General features: G+C 36.6%; 1 pseudogene; it reads right to left on the reverse strand.

Moving 5' to 3' along the window:
• Positions 1-213: 213 nt before the first annotated feature.
• LOC144615253 (EF-hand calcium-binding domain-containing protein 13-like) overlaps positions 214-19,785 on the reverse strand; it is a 99,011-nt pseudogene continuing 79,439 nt past the window's right edge.

Raw genomic sequence — 19,785 nt, forward strand, 5'->3', positions numbered from 1 at the left:
CCACAGGGATAAAGTAGGCCCAGACTCACCCATCTGTTCAGTTTCACAGAGCTCAGGCTTGGCACACTATGGTGGCACTGGTGCTCACCAGTCATCTCACTGCAGCGCCCCCCCCCCCCCCCCAGGGTGCCCTCCATTGCTGTATATCCCATCCATACATCTCCCATCCCCACTGGTAGATGATGGCCTTTACAACTAGATGCATTCAGACTACTAACCATGTTCAGGTCCATGTCTTAATACTTCATCAAGTAAAACATTAGCTGCATGAAAGTCATTGTTCATCAATAATGCCTTGAGGCTAGAGACATCAATTAGATCATTCTGGAGAATTTGAATAGTAATGAAGAGTAGCTGTGTAACTGAGAAAAAAAAAAAAAGAGCAAAAACGTGCTTCAACAGCAGAAATAAGAGTACATTGTTCACTTTCACTTAATGGGCTTGAGTTGCATAAAAGAACTTTACATGAAATTACTAGTAGTTTTAAAAACCATTGTGTAGGGGCGCCTGGGTGGCGCAGTCGGTTAAACGTCCGACTTCAGCCAGGTCACGATCTCGCGGTCCGTGAGTTCGAGCCCCGTGTCAGGCTCTGGGCTGATGGCTCGGAGCCTGGAGCCTGTTTCTGATTCTGTGTCTCCCTCTCTCTCTGCCCCTCCCCCGTTCATGCTCTGTCTCTCTCTGTCCCAAAAATAAATAAAAAATGTTGAAAAAAAAAAAAAAAAAAACAAAAAAAACAAAAAAAACCATTGTGTATTGTAACAGCTAGCAGTTACTGAACACTAAGTGCTGGAGACTCTTCTGAGTACTTCTACTTTACCTACTTAAGTCTATTATTACCTATAATAATTCCAAGATAGGCATTATTATCCCCATTTTTCAGATGAAGGAATTGAGGTTAGTGAGATTTAAAAAAAAAATTTAATGTTTATTTATTTTTGAGAGAGACAGACAGACAGACAGACCACGAGCGGGGAAGGGTCAGAGAGAGACAAAGATGCAGAATCTGAAGCAGGCTCCGGGTTCGGAGCTGTCAGCACAGACTCCAACGTGGGGCTCAAACTCACTAACCGCGAAATCATGACCTGAGCTGAAGTTGGGCGCTTAACCAACTGAGCCACCCAGGCGCCCCGAGGTTTGTGAGGTTAAGTGATTTACTAAAGAATACACTGGTATTAAGTGGCAGGGCCAGGATTCAAATCCAGGCACGATATTTCCAAAGCCCATGCTCTTAACTACTGTGCCTTTCAAGTAGACGTATGTAACTGGTCAACCATGATGCCTACAGCTACATAATACTTCATATGTGGACCCTGAAATAATTGTGAAGCATTACAAAGAAGTTTACATCAAAACTTTATTGCCTTATTTCACTTAAAGTTATGTTACAGAGACAAAATAAGAAGAAGAAGAAGGTGCTGTTTCTGTAAGTCGTGCTCTTTATATTTATCTTATAGCCCCACAAATCTTGACAGCCTTGGTCACTTTCCAATGCCTTCAAACAGTTGTGGTTGTTGATGCTGTTTAATTTAATCCACATTTTACTAGCTGTTCTCAGCAGGAGGGTTGGTTTCACATAAGCTACTCCATCATAGTCAGAAGTAGAACCAGGTAACTCAAGCTTTATAGGTAAATTTGATGCCCTGCTCTGGTTGAAAATTACTGTTTAGGTTATTACTTTACTACAAAGCTATAGTGATTAAGACCATGTGGCATAAGAATAAATAAAAATCAATGGAATGGAACTGGGAGTCTAGAAATAAATCCATACATTTCTGATCAATTGATTTTTTACAAGGATGGCAAAACCATTTATTTAAGGGGGAAAAGAATGATCTTGTCAACAAATGATGCTGGGGTAACTGGCTATCTGCATGCCAAAGAATTAAAGTGGACTCCCATCTCACACCACATACAAACATTAACTCAAAATGAATCAAAGATTGAAATTAAAAGGCTAAAACTATAAAATTCTTAGAAGAAAACATTAGTATAAATCTTAATGATCTTGGATTATGTTTAGACATGATATCAAAAGAAGTGACAAAAGAAAATATAAACTGGATTTCACCCAATTTAAAAACGTTTGTGCTTCAAAGGACACCACCAAGAAAGCGAAAAGACCCATAAAATTAGAGAAAAGATTTGCAAATCATCTATCTGATAAAGCTATAGTATCCAGGACATAAGAACCCTAACAACGTGACAAATAACCCAATTTTAAAATAAGCAAAGGGTACATATCTCTAAATGGCCAGTAAACACATGTAAAGATGTTCAAAGTTATTAGCCATCAGAAAAATGCAAAACAAAACCACGGTGAGATACTTGTGAGACTAGGCTAGAATAAAAAAGACAGACAATGTAACAAGTACTGACAAGGATTTAAAAACTTTTTTTTTATTTTTTAATGTTTTTATTTATTTTTGAGACAGAGACAGAGCATGAACGGGGGAGGGGCAGAGAGAGAGAGGGAGACACAGAATCGGAAGCAGGCTCCAGGCTCTGAGCCATCAGCCCAGAGCCTGACGCGGGGCTTGAACTCACGGACCGCGAGATCATGACCTGAGCCGAAGTCGGACGCTTAACAACTGAGCCACCCAGGCACCCCAGTACTGACAAGGATTTAAAGAAATGTACAATGCTGTTGGGAATGTAAAATGGGGCAGCTGCTTTGGAAAATGTTCCAGCAGCTCCTCAAGTTGAATGTAAAGTTACCACGTGACCCAGCAGTTCCATTCCTAGGTAGGTACCTGAGAGAAATGTAAATGTACGTCCACACAAAAACCTGTACTCAAAAAAATGTACACATGTTCATAACAGCATTATTCTTAGTGGCCAAAAAAGGGAAACAACCCAAATGTCTATGAACTGATAAATGGCCAAAGAAAATGTGGTATAACCACAGAATATTATTCTACCACGAAAAGGAATAAAGTACTCATTTATGTTATAATGCAGGTGAACCTTAAAAACAGTATGCTGGGGCGCCTGGGTGGCTCAGTCGGTTGAGCGGCCGACTTCAGCTCAGGTCATGATCTCATGGTTTCGTGGGTTCGAGCCCCATATCGTGCTGACAGCTCAGAGCCTGGAGCCTGCTTCAGATTCTGTGTCTCCCTCTCTCTCTGTCCCTTCCTCGCTCTCTCTCTCTCAAAAATAAACATTAAAAATTAAAAAAAAAAAAAAACAACAGTATGCCAAATGAAAGAAGCCAGACACAAAAAGCCACAAATTATATGATTCTAGTTATATGATGTTCAAAAATCAACACAGATAGAAAGCAGACTAGTGGTTGTCAGTGGCTGGGGAGAGTGGGGAAATAAGCACTACAGGGTACAGGGGTTTTTTTGACGTGATGAAAATGTCCCAGAAGTAGAGTGTGATGGTTGCACAACTTTGTGAATATACCAAAAACCACTGAATTGAACACCTTAAAAGGATGAGATTTGGGGCTCCTGGGTGGCTCAGTCGGTTAAGCAGCCGACTTCGGCTCAGGTCATGATCTCGCGGTCCGTGAGTTCGAGCCCTGCATCAGGCTCTGTGCTGACCGCTCAGAGCCTGGAGCCTGTTTCAGATTCTGTGTCTCCCTCTCTCTCTGACCCTCCCCCGTTCATGCTGTCTCTCCCTGTCTCAAAAATAAACATTAAAAAAATTTTTTTTTTAAAAAAAGGATGAGATTTTATGGTACGTGATTTATATCTCAGTAAAAATGTACATTTGATAAATAATGCCATTGATTATAAAGGTGTTCTAATTTTAGAGATATTCAAACGTGAAGAAAAAAAGACATTTGTTTCCCCAACGCATTTAGAAATACATTGTTGGCAGGGGTGTCTGCATTTGCGGAGAGTTCTTTGGTAGGTGTTCTCTGTAGACATGGGCGTTTAGGGAAAGATGCTGGTGTTGAAATGGTTTCCCTAATTTCAAGGAGCACGAGAGGAACTTTGGGGACAAAGACCAAGCAATTGTCTTTATGCAGCAGGGGCAAAATGATGTGGTTAGGCCACAGAAATGACATGGTAGTAAGAATGATACAGGGATTAATGGCCCAAGCATTTAAAGAAACTAGATAGATGAAGCTAAGATTTCTATAAATGAAATCAATGGCCAGTCCATTTGGGTAAACCTGAAAACTCCAAAGGCCTGTCTTGAGACAGCACAGAGGGTAGTGGTCCTTCACCCAATTTCCACACCTGATTTAATTCATAGATCCAGAACCCCTTGAGTGAAGAAAAATTTATCTCCTCTTGAGGAAGGACTTTATATTAACAGCAAAGGTATTTACTGTGTATCTTCTTCAACCCTGTTTTATTTCTTTTCCCTCCTTTATAACTTTGTCCCATTTTCACTTGTTTTTTTTTTTTTTTTTTATATCGCATAAGCTGCTTGAAATCCTTTTTGACACTATAGAGACTACAAATTAAACACTTGAAATCCATTTAGTGATTTTTTTTAAATGTGATTTCATTATCTTTATTTTACAGTCACTTCTTTAAACTGGAAGTATTCACTTACCTACGGACTCTTTGAAAGGTGGACTTCCTTTAATTCTTTCAAAGAAATCTTTTAAATTCACCTCATTATTATCTGGAAATATCAAAATCAAGCATATTGTCATTAAAACCCTGATACTCAGTCAGTACACAAAATAAAGGCTCTGATTAACAATACCTAAAATCTCATTCTACCTTATTTTCTCTCTCAAATGGCTGAAACTATTTCAATGTAATTTTTCATACTTTCAGGAACCACACCTATTGATCAGTTAATGATATTAATAGTTCACTTTTTTTGACTTCTTACTCAAAAGTAAGAACTTAAAATAACTTTTGAGTTCCTTATGTATACTAAGTATCCTTTTATGATGCTTCACATTTATTAACTAAAATATGCACAAGAATTCATTCTATAACATGCTTGATGTGCCTATCCTTAAAAGATGAAAGCAAAGAGAAATTAAATAACTTGTCTAGGTCACAAGAGCCAGAAAGTGCTCGAGGCTGTATTTGAACTAAGGCAGTCTAAGGCCAGAGGTGACAATGTTAACTATTGGGACACACACACACACACACACACACACACACACACGAAATAAAATGCAGTAATGTAACCACAGCAGAAAATATAGGGCTATACCTACAATGAAAAGACTTTAACTTATAACAAAATGGCAAGCTGGGTAGCACAGGAATGATTACAAATTCCTAAAGATGCTGTATGAAATACTTTATTCTATAAATGCATTATCAAGTTGTATGAAAAGGAAATAATAAAACGTTAAGTGGGCACAGAGATCCAGAGGGGAAAACCAAGTGAATACTAAGCCTACAGCTATTTGGGGATACATATTAGATCCAAAAGCAGCAAGGTGCTTGATTTAAATGTTCATGCATATTCATAAAAGAAATCTTGGGTCCTGCTACACGGAGAGTTTGAATTTAGATACCAAATGAAACTGGGATGCTTAAAGAATTTCAATCCAGTGAAAGGGAGATTAAAATATTATATTCACTGGCCCATGTAAACACCAGGGTGACCTAAATCTTCCCAATTTTGAGAGGCAGTGGGTAAAAAAGATCACCTGTGAAAAATCTCCTGCAACTCATGTGGGCTTAGGGTCTAAATTTATACCACTCTCATGATATGAAAAACTCCAGGTCAAAACATAAAAATTGATTGAGGTCAATAATAATCTATGGCAAAAGCAATAACCAATCAATGCTGGGGAGGTACTCTTAAACCTAAGACATGCTCATGGGATTCCCATAGAAAAAACAAGCTGGTTAAGATAAACCCCAAATAAAAAGCCACCTAAAACTGGTAAAACTCACCAGCTTCTAGAAGTATTCCCACACGATTTGACACTTAAGAGTGGATGTAAATAGGAAAGGAGATCAAGTTCACAATACATGAAGTCAAAGATGGAAAACAAAGATAAATATGTGACCACTTGGAAACAATGATCAAGACTAAATAATTATTCTTCTGAGATGTAATGAAACCTTGGGTATTTCCTTTGGTTAAAAAAGCAGAATGGGACAAGCAAAATAAAAGGTGAAATTGGGTCTCCTCTGAAGAAAGACTGCAGATCAAAATGAAGCTGCTGATGTCATGTCTTTGTTTTATTACATAATGGTATTTTCCCACCCATGCTTACAAGAAATGAATGCTAATTATCTAAATAAGCATATGTAGAGTATGAACAGATAGATACGGTCAGTAAATAAATTAGCAGACTATTTTGGCTCTAATTTATATCAACCTAGGCCTCACTGCGACTGCCTTTAGCATTTTACCTCCATATAAAACACTCTAAAACTGGTTCCTATAAACAGGAAAAAATGAGCAGAATCTCAAGCCAAAAAAAATGCTCACCACCGATGTCACAATATTTAAGGGCTTCACTGACGTCCTCCTCAGCTAAATTAACATTCAAACTTTTCAGGGCATGCTCCAAGTTACGTATGCCAATCTTGCCATTATCAACACTTGTCAAGATATAAGCAGCTTCTTTAACTGCTACAAAGATAAATAAATATATATAAGATACTATTATTTTAAAAAATGCAAAATAGTTTGTCCAGAGTCCACTATAGGTGAACTCTCAATTTAAGTATATATATTTAACTAAAATCTCTGCAGAAAAAAAGCAAAGTATTTTCTACTTGTAACTGACAACCTATTTATTTCAAGCAGCATTTAAAAAAATTAAGGGCGCCTAGGTGGCTCAGTCGGTTAGGCATCCAACTTCAGCTCAGGTCATGATCTCATGGTTCCTGGGTTTAAGCCCCGCATTGGGCTCTGGGCTGAAAACTCAGAGCCTAGAGCCTGCTTCAGATTCTGTGTCTCTCTTTCTGCCCCTCTTCCACTTGTCCTCTCTCCCTCTCTCTCTCTCTCTCTCTCTCTCTCTCTGTCTCTTAAAACTAAACATTTTAAGAAAAGAAAAAATTAAACCAAAAAATTATATGCAGAATATGATGGGTTACCTGAATCCACTCATCCATTAAATACTGAGTAAGCTGTGACCCTTTCTTAAATAATAGTAACATCCTGTACATGTAGATCTAAAGACTTCTATCAACTGATGAAATAAACGAAAAAAAAATGCTAAAATTTGAGATTAAAGCTCTTGATCTCCAGGGCCACTACCAGTCTATATTGTGCTTTTGTGTGAATTGAAAAAAGGCACCCCTCTCTATGTATCAATTACAAAGAGGCATACCTTCCTCTAGGTAGCTGCAATCTAGCATTGGTGGTCCTAGCCTGGAGAGCACAGTGGAATGTAGAATGCATTTCAGTCTCTACTTGTACCCTCTCAACCAGGCATCTTTGTGCAAGCACAACCCATACAACCAAATGTAGTCCTGTTGATACCACACCAATTTAAAATATAAAACATGATCATTACTGGGAGTTTCAATTTTTTGTCAATACCATTTCTCACCCCATTTCTCTCTCAACCCCAAAACGAAGTTGTCATGTATGTTTCCACAGTCCGAAAATCGTTGCATTATACTAACAGATCTAAACCTTCAGTTGGAAAGAATACCATAATACCATTTTAGACCTATATTCATTTTTACTAACATTTATTTTATAGCTACTAAGACCAACAATGAAAATTTCAGCCCTCTTAAAGAGTTTCCTTTAAATTCCTTGAAGACAGGGACTGAATTTGTCATGTCTGTAAATAAAATTATAATACATTATATAGTTGGTACTATGAGAAAAATGTGTGCCAGATATGAGCACTGAGCACTCAGATATAAAGCACTGAGACAGTTCACCTAACCTATAACTCTGAAAAGTCTTATGGGTTGAGGAGTGATGTTTGAGCTGAGTTTGGGGGGAAAATGTGAATTTGTTTGACAGAAAATATACAGAAAGGAAACAGCACATGCAAATATACGGAACCAAAAGCACATGGAAGATATGGAACCAATTTAAATTATAATAAGTAATATGGTTACAGAATAAATACAAATGCAGAAGTGATGAGAGATGAGGCTAATGAGATAAGAAGACAGATTTATTGTCATTCTTTAATTCCATAAATATTCACAATTATATAAGTCAATAATATAAAAGATTTGAAACAATGCCTAGCACAGTAAATATCATCTAATATTAGCTATTAAATTAGCTATTAATAAGGGGCTTCTGAAAGCCAAAATTGTGCTAGGATCTGGAGAAACAATGCTAGGACTTGTAGCAAAATGGAAACATGGTTCTTGGCCCAATGATGCTTCCAGGCACGTAAGAAAAAGAATCATTAACCAAATAATCAAAAATGTGACTAGAAAACAACCAGATTTTAACATGGGCAGAAGACCTAAATAGACATTTTTCTGAAGAAGACATACAGATGGCCAACAGACACACGAAAAGATATTCATCACCAATCTCAGGGAAATGCAAATCAAAATAACAATGAGATATCACCTTACACGTGTCAGAATGACTAAAATCAAAAACATAAGAAGTAACAAGTGCTGGCGAGGACGTGGAGAAAAAGCAGCCCTTGTGCAATGTTGGTGGAATGTAAATTGGTACAGCTGATGTGGAAACAGTATGGAGGTTCCTCAAAAAGTAAAAACAGAAATACTATTTGACCCAATAATTCCACTACTGGGTATTTACCCAAAGAGAACAAAAACACTAACTCAAAAAGGTATATGCACCCCTATATGTTTATTGCCGCATTATTTACAACAGCCATGATATGGAAGTATCTCAACTATCTATCAATAGGTGAATGAATAAAGATGTGGTATATTATGGAATTTGACAAAACCATGGAAAAGAATGAGATTTTTTTTGCCATTTGCAACAACATGGATGGACCTAGAGGGTATTATACTAAGTGAAATATGTCAGACTGAGAAAGACAAACACCATATGATTGCACTCATATGTGGAATCTAAAAAACAAATAAAAAAAAGAAAAGCAAAATCAGACCTATAAATACAGGAACAAACTGATGGTGGCCGGAGAGAAAGGGGGATAATGGGTAAAAGGGGTAAAGGAGAGTAGGAGATACAGGTTTCCAGGAATGTAATGACTATGTCATGGGAATAAAAGGCACAGGAAAGGGAATATAGTCAGTGATATTGTAATATTGTTGTATGGTGACAAATAGCTATGTTTGTGGTGAGCATAGCAAAATGTATAGAGAATCACTACACCTGAAACGAATATAACATTGTGTGTCCACCGTACTCAAATAAAAAAAGTTTAATGAGAAATTATATTATTTTGGTCTTAATGAATTAAGATAATTCAAAGTTCTCTAATATTTTTGCTACTTTTTTTCCTAAGTAAGCTCTACACCCAACATGGGGCTTGAACTCATGACCCTGAGGTCAAGAGTTGCATGTTCTACCAACTGAACCAGTCAGATGCTCCTACTTTTGTCACTATATAAGCTAAAATATATTGAGCATTTCTAGTGTCATTTAAAAAAATATTAATGGGTATTTATAGTATGAAGTAAATGCTATGAAAAAGACATAGTTTAATGAAAGCTTATAATAAAAGAAGCTGACCTCGACTAGCAGATAATGACAGGCTCCCTAGAGGAAATTGACATTCATTCAATTTTTTTTTTAATGTCTATTTTTGAGACAGAGAAGGAGACACAGAATCTGAAGCAGGCTCCGTGCTCTGAGCTGTCAGCACAAAGCTCAGCACAGGGCTCAAACTCACAGACTACGACATCATGACCTGAGCCAAAGTGAGACACTTAACCAACTGAGTCACCCAGGCACCCCATCACTCATTTGAAAGATGAGTAAACATTAACTAGGCAAAGAGTGTCAGGGAAAACTATTCCAGGGAACAAAATACGCAAAAGCTTTGTAGTTGGAGTTCTAAGGAAATGAAAGAAAGCCATTGTACTTGAAAATGCAGAAAGCAAGGGTAATGGTACAAAATTATACCAGAGAGCTAGGACATGCAGGATTTTGATCTTTAACAACAATGAAAAATGTTTAAAGAGTTGAAAATAGGGGGACATCACACAATCAGATTACTTTTTTGAAAAAAAAAAAATTACTCTGGCTGGAGTGGGAAGAATGGACTAGGAATCCATTGGCACCTGGCAATGATCCTAAAAAATAACTCCTTCATAGGGAATGCTTTCTTGTATACATATATAAAGTCCTTACCATCTGCTGTTGGTAGTTTCAGATTTGAAGACAAAGCCTCTTTCCTAAAGTCTGCAAATTTAAATAGAGAGATTATGCCATAAGGAACAGCATCCTGATTTTATCCAGTTTGGAAGAAAACCAATGGATAAATTACATACTTCATTTCTCAATAACATTTAGCATTGACCATCCCCTTCTTCTCAAAATCCTCCACTAGCTTCCAGAATAACGTTCTCTACTCATCTTCCTCTTACTTCTTAGACTCCATGGATTCGTCAAGCTCCACCAAGCTTCTTAAATGTGGCTGAGATTCTAATGTTACAAATGCTTCCTTTATCCCTAAGAGAACAGCTTAATCCCCAGGCTCATATATTCAATAAGGTGTTTAATTATTAGTCTGAATTGTCCTTTTTTAGTCCTGCCTGCCTACCTATCTATCTAATTCTGGAGCTTTTCCTAAGGACAAGGTGCAGTTATACGCTTCATCCTATACATTTTCTACACAAATGCAAATTGATACAGAGATCTATTTGAGGGACAAGTGATAGAAACAAAATATGTCCATTTGCATAGATGGACCACATCGCAGTTAGAGAGCAGTTTAGAATAACTCACAACTAGTACAGGTATTACCTTGAAGCAAAAGGAGGTTAGAATCAAGATACATTATATTTACATTAATTTTTAAAATGTGATCCAAGCAGGATTAAAAAAATATAACTAACCTATTAAAAAGTACTTTCAAAATAGTAGGTTTGGCAATTTTACAAGATAACTCTAAAACAGAATTTCTCAACCTGAGCAAAATTACATTTGGGGCCAGCTAATTATGTGGGGGAGTGCTGTCCTATACATTATAGGGTGGTTAGTAGCATCCCTCACCTCTACTCACCAGATCCCAGCATTCCTCCCCCATCAGTTTTGACAATCTAAACTGTCTTTGCAGATTGCCAGTTTTCCCTGAGACACAGATCTGATCTCATTTTTTAGCTGAAGTTAAATTTAAAGGCAGGGGATGGCTTTCCAAGTATTGATAAAACCCATCTGGGTATATCCCAGATAAGAATATGGATGGATCAGGTAAATTCTTTGTAAATAGAGCAAATAGCCAGATCAACACTTACACAGAATGTTATATAGACCAATGGTTTAATTGTTCAACAATAACTTGTATTTTTCAAAGAGCCTGTCACCTAAAAGAAAAAGAAAGCTAGACAACTATTAGGACCTCTCTAAAATTCATAAAAGGAAAGGGATTAACTTTGAAATGAAATTACTCTAGAAAGAAACATTTTAAAGCCATATGACAACATATATAAATACTTTCAGACCAAGTTTACAATGCAGTCCAAGAGATCATCCAGGAATTTGATACTGTAATAACTAAATCTCCGTGAATATAGAATATAAGATATATCTCTAAATCTGATCTGTAGTAAATTGCATTTCAATACATTTACAGTAGTATTTAGGAACTAAGTATTAAGATTTAATTAATTAGTATTTGGTAAAATATTTTAAAACCTTGGATAAAATTTTAGAAGAAATTTTTATTACAAGTTGCTGGTTATCTGCTCAATCAACTCACCGTCGAGCAAGGAATCATCCAACACTTCTTGAAAACTATTATCAGTGAAATAAATTCTATTGGTGTTTCCAAGTACATCTGCATAGTTGTCCTTGCCAGACTGATCACTTTCTTCCATACATTCCAATGTACCGATGATGTCATTCAATACTACAAACACAGAGAATATACATGCAACATGTAATTCAGTCCATGGATCTAAATTTTTGGAACATAACAGTAAAACTGATGGATTCTTCCAGTTTTGCACTGTCCAAAATGGCAGCCACTACCCACATGTGGCCATTTAAAAAGGTAGAGCAATCCGTTCTCCACTATAGTTTTCTATAGCCCCTTATCTTTATTCTTAAAATTATTTTGTTAAAACTCTGGGTTCTGCGTGGGCTATTCCTTTATGAACAAAAAAGTATGCCAAAGTTTCTCTAGTGATTCTATTAACGAGCTCACCATTTCATAAAAAATACCCTCCATTCGTCACACCTGCTCCCAAACTCCAATCCTTCCCTTTCTACTTTCTTTCCCTACACCCCTTGCTCCTGTCAGCTCACTTTACCCAATTTAGAGAATCAGCAAAGCCTATTATGTTTAGCATGATAATATCAAACATCTGAACTAGGAAATCCATGACTGACCACCCCCCCCTTAATTAAAACAAACAAAAACCTCTTCACATTTCTAAAGTACATGTCTAAAAAAATAATCTTTCAGAATTCATTAAGAGAAATATATAATAAATTACTTTAAAATTAGCTAATTTATGTGAAAGTATAATTTAATATATTATGTTGTTCCATGAGTTAGTCATTAGTCATTGGTAAGAAGTTTCAAAAATAGGCCATGTGAGGAATGGTTGAAAGGAAATCTGAGTCCAGAGAAAAGATGATTCAACATAAAAGAAAGAAAATATAAGAGCTCTCCTCCCATCCCTGGAGGGCTACTGACGGGGAAGAGTCCAAATGTTAAGTTTGGGAATGGAATTATAAGGCAGGATTTCCATCAAATATGTGGAACAATTGACTAGTTCTACAGCTGTCCAAAAATTATGGAATGCGCTGCTTCAAAGAGTCATAAGGATTTCCAAGACAAACAGTAGGATGAGTGTCCCTTACGATTAGCCTGTCCCTGAAGCCCACTAATGTGTTTTTTTAATTTTTTTTTAATGTTTATTTCTGAGACAGAGAGAGACAGAGCATGAGTGGGAGAGGGGCAGAGAGAGAGGGAGACCCAGAATCTGAAGCAGACTCCAGGCTCTGAGCTGTCAGCACAGAGCCCGACACGGGGCTCGAACTCACAAACCGCGAGATCATGACCTGAGCCAAAGTCGGACGCTCAACCAACTGAGCCACCCAGGCACCCCTAATGCGGTTTTTAAATAAACATGTAAAAATCGAAAAAACTCCGTATCTAATTAACACAGAAACTATCAAATCCTCTACTATAGACCTCATTCTCTGACCACAGTAAACTAAAAATAAACAACAAAGAGAGGACAATAATGAAATTCAAATTCAAATTCAAATTTAAAATTTTTAAATTCATTTAAAATTTTTCAAATAATTGCTTTCAAATTTAAGGTTTTTCTCTTAGGCAACTCTTACATCAAGGAGAAAATCAAAATACAACTGAATATGCTTAGAAAAAAACAAGAATAAAGACTTTGATAAACCAAAGTCTTACTGAAATGAAAATTGATAGTCTTAAACATTTATTTCTCAGTAAGAAGAAAAAAGTAAGTTCATAATTTAAACAACTTAGAAAAACTACAAAATGGACAAAAGGGAACAATAGAAAGGACATCCTAAAGATAAAAGCAGAATTTTTTTTTTTACTACAAATAGAAACACTAAAGATAAATCTAAGATGTAGAGCTTTAAAAAGAGAGATAATTAAAAGATCTGCTAGGAAATCTAGAAGAAGATATATATATATATATGTGTGTATATATGTGTGTATATATACACACATATATACACACACACACACACACACAAATATATATATACAAATTTAAGAATGAGAAAATAACCAGACACAAAAAAATCAAAAGAATTATCACTGCATAGGATTGTACTAATATTCCCAAAAAACACTTGAATAAAATAAATTTCCTAGGAGAATAAAAATTACCAAAACTGACAAAATAAAACAGAGGATGGCAATAAGCAGTCCACCAAAATCAAAGTCAAAGATGAATAATAAACTAGAAAAAAAATGGCAATAGACAAGACAGAACATTAATGTCCCTTATATATAAAGAGCTATTTAAAAAAAAAAAAGAGCTATTTATAAATTCATATGAAAAAGACAATCTAATTAAAATAAAAGAAAAGCATATTCGACAATCATATGAAAAATGTTTTACCTCACTAGTCATTAAAGACATGCATATTAAAACAATAATAGAATTCTTTTACCAGCAGAATTTTCAATAAATAATATCCATTACTGATAAAAGTGTGAATTTTTACAAACTTTTTGGAGGATAATTAAGCAGTAGCTGTTAACATCTCACATCTGCATATATTTCAGTCTAGCAGTGTGACTTCTGAGGGTTTTATCCCCCAGGAGAACTTTATGCACATATATACATACAACAATGCTCATCAAAATGTTTCAGTGGTGAAAAATTGGCAAATTTTCAGATTTTTAATTGGCAAATATCATCAAAAGTGTTGTGGATAAAATGACAGTACATCCCCCAAATGGAATATTATTGCAGTCTTTAAAAAGAATGAGGTTGCGGGGCGCCTGGGTGGCGCAGTCGGTTAAGCGTCCGACTTCAGCCAGGTCACGATCTCGCGGTCCGTGAGTTCGAGCCCCGCGTCAGGCTCTGGGCTGATGGCTCGGAGCCTGGAGCCTGTTTCCGATTCTGTGTCTCCCTCTCTCTCTGCCCCTCCCCGGTTCATGCTCTGTCTCTCTCTGTCCCAAAAATAAATAAAAAAAAAGTTGAAAAAAAAAAAAAAAAAAAAAGAATGAGGTTGTTTATGATACAATGGAACATGGAACAATATCTAAGATACACTGTTAATTTCTTTAAACCTGCAAGTCGTGGAATATTATGGACATGGTAATTTTATTTTAAATTTTTTTTTTAACGTTTTATTTATTTTTGAGACAGAGAGAGACAGAGCATGAACGGGGGAGGGGCAGAGAGAGAGGGAGACACAGAATCGGAAGCAGGCTCCAGGCTCTGAGCCATCAGCCCAGAGCCTGACGCGGGGCTCGAACTCACGGACCGCGAGATCGTGACCCGGGCTGAAGTCGGACGCTTAACCGACTGAGCCACCCAGGCGCCCCCATGGTAATTTTATTTTAATTAGTTAATTATTAATTAATTGATTGATTTATTTAGAGAACAAGCAGGGGCAGAGAGAGAAGAAAACAGAGGATCTGAAGTGGGCTCTGTGCTGACAGCAGAGAGCCCAATGTGGGGCTTGAACTCACAAACCATGAGATCATAACCTGAGCCAAAATCAGACATTTAACCAACTGAGCCACCCAAGTGCGTCTAATTTTTAAATAATATCAGAATACACAAATATTCATAGATTCAAATAAAAAAGGCTAAAGGGATATTTACCACACTTTAACAGGGATATTTCCAGAAGGTGACATTACATGAGCCTTGCACTTTATATCTCTTACATTTCTGGTCACTAAATTTTTTTATAACAGTTTCAAAATTACCATTATTATATAATAAAATGTCCTTACTTTAGCTATTGGAAAACATCATAACCTTGTCATTTTCCCAATCTTTTCCATTCAAATACAAATTCTTAAATGAAAAACAAATGTAATCAAGTTTGCCATAACTGGAAGAGTTCAAATGTAGATGAAACAAACATTTGGCACAGATACTACAAAGAAGATCTGAGCACCAAATATAATGTTTGGCTACGTGACCTCTGAATGAGTCCTGTGTTGTTTGCCATTCAACAGTTTTACCATAAAGTTCTTACCAACAAAAGTGGAAAATTTCTGAGTGTCCTTCAAAGCCCTCATACAGTCTTTAACATTCACCACGTTGTCATCTGTAAGAGAGAGAGGGGAGGGGAACAGACAAGAATCCCTGGAAAACGTAATATTAAAAAGCTCATATGAAAATCAAAACCAGCATACAATTTCTTTACTTTACATACAAGATACTTGGGATTCATTTTCACCCACTGTGCCTTGCAATTAACCTTACAAGATTGTAGATACGCTAGTTCTGATTCTACCTGTAAGGCAACTAACCTACTAAGAAAGTTGTAAGTCCAATAACTTTACTTGGTACAAACCAGCAAAGCTAGGTTTTCTATTCACAGAGCTGGAATTTCCAAACTATGTGTTAGTCACTAAATCAAGATCTATCTAAAGAGAGTGGATACCAATGAGCCCACTCCCCCACAAAATTTCTACCTGCTTGCTAAGAGTATTCTCATTAACTGTAAAAAAGGACTTTAAAAGAAAGTCTCCTCTTTAAGGACATTTACAGCAATACAAGCAAATACCTATAGATATTAGCTCAAAGGAGCCCTATTCGCTTGAACAAAAACCTTGCACACTTTCTTCAGTTACTCCTACCCAAAACAAAAAAATGGATAATAATATTTAAATGCTTACCAGAAACAAGATCTGACTGAAGAATTTTCTCTACCTCTTCTTCAGGTGACTTAATCCCAATATTGCCTAGAAAGCTCTCCAAGTTCTTCCCAGATATCATGTCACCTTCAAGCCCATCAAGAGCTAAGACAATGTCTTGTAACTCTAGAAACAGAAAAAAGTGATTCGGTAATTGAACTAACCTCTGACTTAAAAAACAACAGTAGCCATCACTCAAGACTTTTGTCAGTGGTAGTCCATGATTTATGATCACCTCTTGAATAAGAAATCTCAGTGAAGAATCCAGCCCTCAGGAAATTCTAAGTCCAGCAAAACAATATGCTTGGTCTGCCATGTTTCTTTGGTGCTAATATAAAATTGGCACAACCAAAATGGTTGCTATGGCTGAATTTTTCACTGCAATGACACAAAGTAGTTATTTTAAACTAGAGCTCTAATGGTAGCAAACAAAATTAACTCATCCTGGTGGAAGTGAAATAGATTTCAGAATCATGAGAAATGTAAAATTGTAAACACAAGTATCACAAAGACTCACTCACCTTTTCTTTTCAATTCTACCAAGATCCAGTTGTACTCTGGCATCTGGAATTTTGCTTTATTTCCAGCCCTTTCAAAGGAGGCGGTGTTAAGTACATTCAAATCCTGGCTCCAGGATTTGTGACCTGAAACTATCTGACCTTGAGCAAATTATTACTATTTAACCCCTCTATCAAATTCAGTAGTCTTATATCTAAAATAATTTAATAATACTATCTACCTCACACAGTTAATATGGAGATTAAATATATGATGTATGAAAAACACTTAAAACAACATTAGGTATATAGCAAACACTAAGTGTCATATTAATAGCAATAAAGTTACTATTATTATTATTATTATTATTATTATTATTAAGCCTTCAGGAATAGCTGCAAACAGTAATCACAGCTTCTTAGTACCTTCGATCCCGCTTCACTTTCTGTCCCCCTAACATCTCAGCGAGGCAACTGCAAATGACAGTCACCTAAAAACCTGTATCAGCTCTGCTTGTTTTACCTAAAGCTTGGTTCCCTTTAAAATATGGTTTCTTTGCACAGACACCTTAAGAGGAGTCTGCTCATCCTCCCATGCTCCACATAGGACCAGGAAGCAGAGAAACACTCCTAAGATTCTGCTGTCTGGCTATTTTAGTTCCACCTTCAATCAAACCTATCCCTCCCCTGAGATTCAGGCCTGTCATTGACCTACACTACCCTCCGGACACCATCATCTACTGACTTTCTGATCACTCTTTCACCTTCTTGGAGGATCTTTGGTCACCCTGCTCATAATCCTCCCTTAGCCCCATTTCCCATTATCATCTGATGACAATAAGAATGACCTTGACCTCTCAACTCCAAAAACTTTCACTTCCTTTCCAAAGTCATCCAGATCAATGGCTATCCTTAATCCTCATCAATACCTAGAACTGCCTGCCCAACCTCTAAAATCTTCAACTACAAGATCAGACACTGACCATAATCCCTTAAAACTGTGTGTATACTGAAGGAAAGCATAGAACTTGATCCACAATATGCCTGTTTTCTCAGCCCCTCCAAGTTTGTCAACAAATAGTCCAGGCACAGTGAACTAACCTTATCAGTCAGTAATGAAGGGAACAGTCTGAGCATATGACAGTCAACCTTGCAAGGAGACTTTTCTAAAAAGAGCAGTTTCAGGCCTGCTATGTTAACACTTTTCTTCCAGGGTGGCCCTTCCTCACTCTTCCCTGTAATTATTGGCCTTTTCTTGCACTGGCTGACAGATTCCAGTGTCAACCCCCAATCATTATGACCAGCTCCCAGATTCAGGTACCTAAACTACACCTTTCTCCTTTTTCACTGTTCTCCTTTCTCAATGGTTTAGTTTCCATTTTTTTTTTCCTTCCTCCACATAAAAAGTTATCTGTCCTGAATACCAGTCTTTCTGAACTCTGTTTTCTGATTTCAAAATTAACTACCATTTACCAAGTATATAGTATGTGCCTAATAATTAGATTATGTGCTTTATATGTGTTTTTGCAGTTGATCCTGACAACTCTAGGAGAAACGTGATTTTATTAGCTTCCTTGTTTTAAAGATGAGGAAACCAGAATGACCTACAGAGACTACCCAGCTGGTAAGTCAAAAACCCACAAACCACCATGTATCAAACTCCATAGCCCATGTTCTTTTCTACCTGTGTGCATTGTTTCCTATAGCACGGCTAATCTATTTCACTATACTATATTGATGCTAATTATGTTACGTGACCCAGGTAACATATTTATATGTCAACAGGGAATTATTAAGTACTTTTCTTAACCTAAAAGAGAAACAATGATGTTAAAAATTTTATACCAGGGCAGAGTGGTTATGAAAAATCTGAAAAGTATCTATCTACTTCTTTACACCCAGAAATGACTCCGCTTCCGTTTTCCTAAACATATACCTATGTTGTTATTCTTCTCCTGACAGCGCTCATTGACCAAACAGTCATTTGAATGTTATTCAAATAAATTACCAGTGATAATTAAGTTTTAAACTTATTTTCCCAATAGAAAAGTACACAAACTCCATGAGTATGATCTCCATTGGTTTTAGGTCTATGATTTAACTTTTAAGCAAAAATGGAAGTCAAGTGGTAGGAAATAGCCATGGTACCAAAATGCACATGGTCACTCTTGTATGTTAACAAAATCCAAAGAAAGGAACATGAGGAATGTCTACTAAAGGAAGAGGTAGAAGATTTCTGAGAAATTCTATAATATATAAGCCTTTACACAGGGTAGAGTCCTAAGTCTGAGGCTAAAAATGGTATAGAAAATTTTCATATCTGAAAAATTGTAAAGCTAGTATCTGACTTTACATAAAGTCCAGAACAAAACACACACACACACACACACACACACACACACACACACACAAATAACAACAACAAAAAAAGGGATTTAAAATAGGTTACACAGGCCCCATTCCAGAAAAAGGCATTTTTCTTTCATCATGGATGCTGCCAACTTTTAATCAAAATCAAGTTTTGCCTGCCTTAAAACAGATCAATGCCAACATGGTAAGCAGAAATTAACAGAACTAGAAATTCTAAAAAACAAAACACAAAGACATCCATTCAATAAAAGTAAATTTAACAGTCACAAATAATTTACTAGTTACCTTTTAACCTGGAGGCATCACGAATATCCTTTACCACTTGTCCAAATTCTTCTATTTGTACTTCATCATCTTCTGCAAGAAAAACATTTTTTTTCAGTTTATTTATTTATTTTGAGGGGGGGGGGAGGGGAAGAGAGAGAGGGAGAGAGAGAATCCCAAGCAGGCTCCATCCTGTCAGCACAGAGCCAGACAAGGGGCTCGAGTCCACGACTGTGAGATCATGACCTGAGCTGAAATCAAGAGTTGGACAGTTAACTGATTGAGCCATTCAGG

The sequence above is a fragment of the Panthera onca genome (assembly GCF_046562875.1).
Source record: "Panthera onca isolate mPanOnc1 chromosome E1 unlocalized genomic scaffold, mPanOnc1 haplotype 2 h2.Chr16_ul_6, whole genome shotgun sequence".
In the NCBI taxonomy this organism is placed as follows: domain Eukaryota; kingdom Metazoa; phylum Chordata; class Mammalia; order Carnivora; family Felidae; genus Panthera; species Panthera onca.